At 36.4% G+C, this 8,721-nt stretch overlaps 1 protein-coding gene across 1 annotated transcript in view; it reads left to right on the top strand.

Moving 5' to 3' along the window:
- The window catches only part of LOC134286862 (tetra-peptide repeat homeobox protein 1-like), a 265,454-nt gene that overhangs the window by 149,483 nt on the left and 107,250 nt on the right, over positions 1 to 8,721 (top strand). The window lies entirely within an intron of this gene.

Here is an 8,721-nt window from a genome sequence, read left to right as displayed (position 1 = left end):
GATGTCATCGACCAAGAGTTTGGGGTCACCCCTCAATATGATGTATCGGCCAAAAGTTTGGGGTCACTTTCGTAAAACATGGAAAAGTGATTTGGTGATATCTTCGTCATCTATAGTTCAATTTTAATTATTTTTGGCTCATTTCAAAGATAATTCACTAAATTTACGTTTGATGTCTTCAACTTAACGTATTTAACGATTTTTGTATATAAAAATGTTATGTAAAGTTAGCACATTTTACCACGCTTCAGAAATGAGGCAACTTTACGTTAAGTTTTAGTATGTAAATTTCAACAAATATGTGTGGTTCAATGTCTATGCAGTAAGTATCATTCATTTTGTTTCAAATAAGCCAAGAAGAATTAAAATTGAATGAATGATGACAAAGATATCAACAAATCACTTTTCCATGTTTTACGATAGTGACCCCAAATTTTTGGCAGATACAGCATTTTGAGGGGTGACCCCAAACTTTTGGTCGATGACATCAAGGATTAATTTACTTAATAACTTTTTTTTCTAGATTTTTTAGCTTAGTTCTGCAAAAAGCAGTTGAAAGCTAATAGAAAATGGGTCATATTACCTCTCTCATCTTAAAATTTGGTCGACCCAACTTCCAGCGACACTGCCGTAAGTTTATATTCATTTTTTAGAAAATTTGGCAACTTAGGGTTAAGTTTACATACAAAATTTTTTGAAAAAGTTTCTTTTAAACCATGTTCAAAGTTTCTTTGACTTATTATCTTTTGAATGAAACCTAGGGTTTTGAAATCAGACGCAAATTGGCGGAGATATGGGCCTAAAAACTGACATGTTTTTGAGGGGGTGACCCCAAACTTTTGAACGGGAGTGTATAACAATGAATTTGCGAAGTACTGAGTGAAAAACAGTGAATTTAGCTATTAAAATCATTATTTTAGTAAAAATATATGATGACGGGACATCAACATATGATTACATGCTATTCATAATGAGTTTACTTTTTTGGGTAGTTTTTGAATGCTTTACAAATTTTGAACAACACAGATATATTTAGGTACATGAAATTACAAGGGCATGCAATACTTTTAGTCATAATGACCCCAATGCACGACGAGGGTTAAGAGATTCAAGGCCAGATTCGGAATCTACTATGATGAATCTATCGAAAATAAGAGTCCGTTCATTGAAAAAAAATAGTTGAAACGGATTCGTATAGAAGATTGTTTGAATAGGTTGATAAATCACAAAAATAACAACCATTTTAAATTTTTGTCCAAAAAATTGTAGATAAACTAGGTTTTAATGAAAATACGTCTAAGATGAACTTTCATATGTATAGTATTGATCTACGTTTGCCTTTTTTTAACTGGTTGAATGAATCATAGTTATAAGATAAACTATGCGATGCCTGCCGCACTATCAACGTTACCCGCATTATCAAAGATAACCCGTTTTACGGTACTTCATTCTTACGTTTTCGGTTTTGCTATAGATTTGTTCTAACTTTGCTCAATTTTTGTTGTGGAGCTCTGGTTATGCATGTTGGAGCGTTACCGTATTCGGCAAAGTTGCAAACTGTGACAGTAGCTAGAGACAAAAACTCGAACGAAATGAATGCTCTCCAAGTAATCCGGATCCTGAAACATATGGGATGAAAATTTGATCAGTGTTATGCCCGTTTACCATTTATATTCAGGACCCTGAATATTTGGAATGTTGGTGTCTTTGGTAAAGTTGTTTGACAGATCAAGGGCTTTCAGTTGAATTGCGATTTGGTTCGATTTTCTGCCACTAGGTGGTGCTAGTTGCAAATGTGCAAAAGTATATTAGTTGTAAGCTAACAAATTTTCAACAAACTTTTTATAAAGTGCCGTTAACTTTCTATAATTTTGAATGCTACATCCTCAACAAGTTAGCTATAATTGGAACAAATAGACTTGATAGATTAGCTCAATTCGAAGTAAGCGCACTTTTAGTATTTTTTTTCTTATTTAACTTCCGTTTTTTGAACTGCTCAGTGAGAGAACCGAATAAAATTAAATGTTGTACATTCATGACTATTTTTCTGATTTTTGAAAACATTTTACTCAACTAAAATATTTTTGAAAGTAAACAAGTTACAGTTTTTTGAATACTTTTTGAGAAATTTAAATCTTTTTAATGATTTTTAAATTATATGACTAGCGCCGCCTCGTGGTGGAATTCATCATCATGACTTACCAATTATAGGCCCGTGACCTACCAAACAACTTTGCAGAAGAAATCATATTTCTAAGTGGGATCCTGAGATATATAAGTAATAAAATTATCATATTCTCTAGCACCGTCTAGTGACAAAATCTTGAAACAACTGTGACCCTTGGCTTAACAAAAAACTTTGCCAAAATAATCTTTCTAAGTGCTTCCATATTTCTGGGGGAATCTCAAAGAAATTCCAGGGATAATCTCCACGAGATTCCAAGGAATCAACGAGATACCAGGGGGAATCTCAACAAGATTACAGGGGAATATTCACCAGACTCCAGGAGGAATCTCCACGAGGTTACTAAAGAAATCTTAAAGAAATTCTTTGAAGAATTACGATGGCAGAGGTCCTCACAATCTTAACCAGAGATGGAATGCTCCTCAGTGCGAACCGCCATAAACAAAACCATACACTTTGCACGTCACTTCTGACGAGAGGGACAGTGAGCATCTGCGTTTACAATTGTGGGAATTTCTGCAAACAAAATGCGAGTTAAAAATTCACTAAAGCATTCTTCTTCTTCTTCTTCTTTGTGGCTCTACGTCCCCACTGGGACTTGGCCTGCCTCACTTCAACTTAGTGTTCTTTGAGCACTTCCACAGTTTTTAATTGAAGGGCTTTCTTTGCCTGCCATTAAAAAAAAATGTATATTGTGAGGCAAGGACAATGATACACTATGCCCAGGGAATCGAGAAATTTTTTTCGACTGGGACGGGAATCGAACCCGCCGTCTCCAGATTGGCGATCCATAGCCTTAACCACTATGCTAACTGGAGACCCACAAAAGCATATAAAAGCTTGTTTTTAATTTTCAAGACAATTCAATCATTTAACCCTCGAGCAATCGCGCTGTTGAATTTTGTACAACACGTTGAAAAAATCTCGCTTTTTGTATTCAACATTAGCAGAGTGCTGGCGGTGGTGGCCAACCACGCGAGCTAGGGCAGGTTAAATGCATTTAAAACTATGTGGTAAAAGGCTATTCATAAGCCCCGTATACCAAATTTTGCCCATTTCAGACCCCCTCCCCCTGGTAGACTTTTGTTCATACAAAAAAATAAATTTGTGAGGAGCGCAAACTTTGGCCAGACCCCCTCAAGAAGTCTACGTGGTTTATGAACGGCCTCGTGGCGAAATAATTCAACTGTAAGCCGTTGACCCACCGAATAACTAGCGGTTAAATTTTTGAACAATTTGCTCAGAAAATTGTTGATGATTGTTGCAGCGAGTTCCATCAAAAAACTTAAAAATAAAAAAAAAACTTTTGAGCTTTTAAAAAAGCTTTTGGGAGAATTTCCAGAAAGACTTCTTGTCTGAAAGTGGAAAACTTGTGCGTGGCTTTTCAAAAACATCTTCAAGAAAAAAACTTAAAATATGTTTTCTTGAAATTTAGAGAAAATAATTATAAAAATAATTATAAATAATCAATGAAACGTTTTCAAACCTAATAAAGCCTGTATCCGCAATAATCGGGACATAGAAACACAGCTGTAACTCTGCAATAGATACATTAAAATTGCTCATATTTGACCTAATAACATCTTCAGATGTGTTCATTTCACCTACAAAATTTTATGTGAATCGGTGCAGTACTTTTTGTTGTAACAATGAAAGAGTAGAATGTGTGCCATTGAATTTTGTACAGTCCCTAGTTTTGGTTATCAACGCTGTAACTTTTGAATTTGGCAAAGAAAATGGCTGAAATTTTGAACACAAACCTCTCAATCTACATTTGTTGTATAGGCAAAATTTCAAAAATATCAAAGCACTATCAACAATTTTGAAGACGAAACATTTATTGGGACTGAACGAGATTTTAGCCCCTCGAACAGCAATTAGTCAGCATCCTTTATTATTTCGATTGCACTATTGAATGTACTATACCAAAAATCGTAAAACTTTGCAGGCATAATATACACATAATCAACTACCTTCAGTGAAAATTTCATGAAAATTGGCAGAGAAATTCTAAAGTGATGAATATGCAAACATCGCATATGAAAAACACGAAACATTTCCACTAACACTCACCCATATCAATACCAATAGCTTTCAAACCAAATGATCAAAGTTGATGAAATTTTGCAAGAAAATGTCTCTATAAGTATCATAACTGCTAGCAAAATTTCATAATTATCACCACAGAACTTTGAACTGTAGCGTAAAAGAACCATCTATTATGCGAATGAAAATTAGTCATGATTGTACAAAATGCTTAAAACCACGTCTGTTTGTGTTTCATCCACAGTTAAAAGAAATGCATCGATTTTTATGAAATTTGGCACAAATAATAAACATACACCAAAGAGTTCTCAATCAATTATTTGGACAATTTTACCGATTCATTACAGAGCTACAGCCGTGCTTCTGTGTCCCGATTATTGCGCATACAGGCTTTATTTGAGATCTATTATATTGGTTGAAATAATTGTTATGATCATTGGGTTTTTAAATTAAAAAAAAATAATGATTTTTATTTTAAAACGAAAGGGCATTTTTTTTAACAACTTTGATTTTTTCTTAGATTTTTAAAACTTTATGTGGAGCGGACCTGGTGTGATGGTTAGAACACTTGACTATCACGCCGAGGACCTGGGATCGAATCCCACTCCCGACAAACTCGCAAAATGTGAGTTCTTCCTTCGGAAGGGAAGTAAAGCGTGGGTCCCGAGATGAACTAGCCTAGGGCTAAAAATCTCGTTAATACAGATAAAAAAAAAATATTTTGATACCTAAAATCAATATCAAAGAGATTTTTTCAAATCACCTTTTGACAGCTGAGCAACTGCTTGACAGCTTCGCCTAGTACAAAATCCGACGAGGGGTGATAAAATCGCCATAATACTAACTTCAAACAGCCATGGGCTACTGGGTGAACTTCAGTTACTAAACAAAATAGCAGCGAATTCGCCTGCTGCAGATATTTGCTTTCTTTGATTCGTTGTCTGTCCTTAAGAACTTTGAACCTCAGGCCAAAGGACATTAGACCGAATGGAAATAAATTAAACTTTCAAGCGTTTATGTTGCTAGCAATATAAGGAATTTTTCCTTCTTTAAAACCAGACTGTTGTATCCAGTGACGTTGTTGTTTGGCGAACGAATTGCTCAATGTTTTATCATTTGCCTTTTTTATCAAAGGCTGCTCATGTCCACGGGAAAAAATCCGCTGCTTGGAACCTGCTAAATGAGTCATGATTTCGCGTAAAATGTGTGTTTTCATGTTATAAATATACACCACAAAAAAGGTCATGATTTCATGACTCATGTTGCCGTAACGTCACCTTGGCGTTACGTTTTAAATATTTATTGAAACAAATTTGTAAGTTAAGTCATGATATCATGCCCATGAATACCAGAACTATTAACTAGATTCATAAAACCAGAAGCGGTATTCATAGAACTAGTAGATGTCATTTATGGTTAATTGTATAAATTGTTAGTAATAATAAAATCATTACGTGAGCTTGATTGTTCTGCTGCTGATGAAGCTGGCCAGAGTTTTGTGCCGGAATATAGAGTATTTTCACTTTCAGCTTCTGGAATGTAGTTCAATAATTATATAGTTTACTACTATTTAAGTAAGAACAATTCACTACACTTTTTCGAAAACCAAAAAAAAATCTCACCGGAACACAGCGCGCTCACAAAAGGCGCCTTGACAGAAGTGACAAAAATGGTGTAGGTGATTCTGCGCGAGGGTTTGCATAACGCTTACAGTGCCCAAATTCGTTTGTTGTGATTCATGATTTTATGACTTTGCGTTATGTTTATACGACTCAGCGTCTGGTTGAGATGACTCAGCGTCATAGTTTTATGACACAGAGCCATGCTGCCATGACTACGCTTTATGGTATTCAATTTATGAAAACGAGCTTAATTTTTTCATAACGCTTTTGACGGTCATGGCTTTTGTTGATGGAATCAGTTATTATTATTCATGATAATCGTTGTTAATGTCACGATATCATGACTTGTAGTTACAATATCATGAAGCGACAAGTTTTATGATTTCATAACATTTTAGTCATGGGTCCGGCAACGATTTTTTTCCCGTGTGTTGTGCAGTTTGCGACAAACAAATTATTAACTTTATAGAACATTTAACCTTCTTTGAATAACAGACTGTTCTTTCAAGTTTAACTGTTGATAATTTTGGATGACGATCACACTGGTAACTTCATTTGAGTGAGTTTTTTTGGTAGCTAGGCTGCTGACCCTACTGTCCTTGTCCTTATTTAAATCAAAAGAAATATCGAAAAACAGTGAAGGTCGCACATACTGATACGCATGGGCCGTACCGGGACGCCATACACAATTCGTAGACATTCAAAAGTCAAGCAAGACACACACACAAACAACAAAACGAAGCCTCTAAATCCTTGAAGAAGACGAAATATACGTCGAAACGTCGGAATGTCGAGCAATCATCGTTTTAGCTACTTAAAAGACTGAAAGAGCCAAGGACTTCCAAAAATTTCGAAATAGGATCAAATATCCATGATCCTCATGAAGCCCGATCGATAGATACCCATATTGCATGGTACACTAAAACCTCTTTTTATGCATGTTGTTTTTATGCACTTTGAATTTATGCACCTTTTTTATGCCCTGCATAAAAAGAGGCAAGGCTACTCAGAACCAATATTGTGCATAAGAATATTTAATAATGACGGGAACTATTGGAACGGCGGCCAAGGGTTGTTTACAGAGGAGAGCAAAGGAAGGTTACAGTTTCGTTGTTTGGGTATTTCCGAAGGTCTCATGTGCGTTACATGGTGTCCGAGTGGGTCTTAAGGGGGTTTCGGAGTCATTTCAGGAAGTCTCAGAGCATTTTAGGCTGGTTTCAGAGGCGTTACGGAGGCGTTTTAAGGAGTTTTGGTTTAGAAGGATTTTTTGAGCCATTTCATGAAGTTTCAAACCATTTTCGGAGTGATTTAAGGGCGTTACGGAAGCGTTATGGAGGAGTTTTCGGGGAGTTCGGACCTTCTCAGGTGCGTTACATGGGGTCCGAGGGGGTTCAAAGGAGATATTGGAGGCATTTCAAGACGTTTCTGAGCATTTTCTGCGGAGTTAAGAGGCGCCACGAAAGCGTTACGGAGGTCTTTTCGGGGGGTTTGGAGCCTCAGATGCGTTACATGGGTCCGGGGGGGGGGGGTGATTTAAGGGTGATTTTGGAGGTATTTCAGAATGTTTCAGACCATTTTCTGCGAGATTAAGAGGCGTTACGAAAGCGTTACGGAGGAGTTTTCGTTGGGTTGGAGCCCCTCAGGTGCGTTACACGAGGTCTAAGGGGGTCCAAGGGGGATTTTGGAAGCAGAGCCTTTTCGGTGGGATTTAGAGGCGTTACGGAAGCGTTACGGAGGAACCCCCCGAAGCGTCTTAGGTGTTCCTTTTAGAGTCAGTTTCAGAGCCGACTTTGAAATACCTTAAAACGCCCCTCAAACCTCTTGCAATGCCCTTTAAAGGCTCCTGACATCCCTTAAATTGTTCATACAGCCCCTTAGAATGTCCCTGAAACCCACTTGATACTATTAAAATACCTCAGAATTCCCCGTAATCCCATGAAAACACCAAAAAATCATGATAGAACACCCCAAAAGGCTCCTCAAATGAAATTTCTTAACGCACACCAGCGTTATGCCTTTGTTCCGGCATACATATATACATACAAATAGACAAACATACAAACATATGAACATACAAGCATATAAACATACAAGCATATAATCATACAATCATACTTACATCGACTTTTGTATGTATTGATTAACAACTCTGCCGAAGAAATGAACTATGAATTATTAAACATTGTCCAGATTCAAGGGAAATATATTTTTTTCACATTGGAAATGAAGCTCATAGATCTTGACAGTATGTAATCTTTGCAGCATCATTTACGCCACCTAGTGAAGCAGTCACAAACTATATTGTCCACTATAATCAAGGTATGGGTGTGGAGAACATCTTCTCCGAAGAAAGTATTCTTAAATTTTGCATAATTCTGGAGATATTCACATCAAAAGGACTGTCCTATTTATAGGACGCTGGGAGTTCGTGGCATATAAACAGGACGCTGGGCGGATATGGGTTAATGTGCAACTTTATTTTTAGAAAAAGTTGTAGCAATAAAAAATTGTCCATGAAATTTATAAATATACCCAAACTTTGACTATTTGTTTTGAATACACTTACTAAAATATAAGATATTTCTAAATTTTATCAACATTCCAAACAAAGCACCATTTGAAAGTCTCCGAATTGTAAAAAAAGAAGATTCAAAGTGTTTATTTTTTTCAAATGCCGGCATTTCACAACCAAAAAAGAAGAAGCGACATATGGATATGATTGATATTTTCGTGGAACTTAGCCAAATTTTATTACTCTTTATTCACTCAACACTCCCCCGAAATGTCCGTTTGAAGGCATCGTTTGTGAATCCACCGTTGAAGACATCCTTCGCGATACCATTCGACACTTCCTCCGTCTTGTTCTGA

This window comes from Aedes albopictus, chromosome 2 (assembly GCF_035046485.1).
Source record: "Aedes albopictus strain Foshan chromosome 2, AalbF5, whole genome shotgun sequence".
Classification (NCBI taxonomy): Eukaryota; Metazoa; Arthropoda; class Insecta; order Diptera; family Culicidae; genus Aedes; species Aedes albopictus.
The sequence above is the reverse complement of the archived record's forward strand: the minus strand, read 5'-3'. Positions and strand labels throughout refer to the sequence as shown.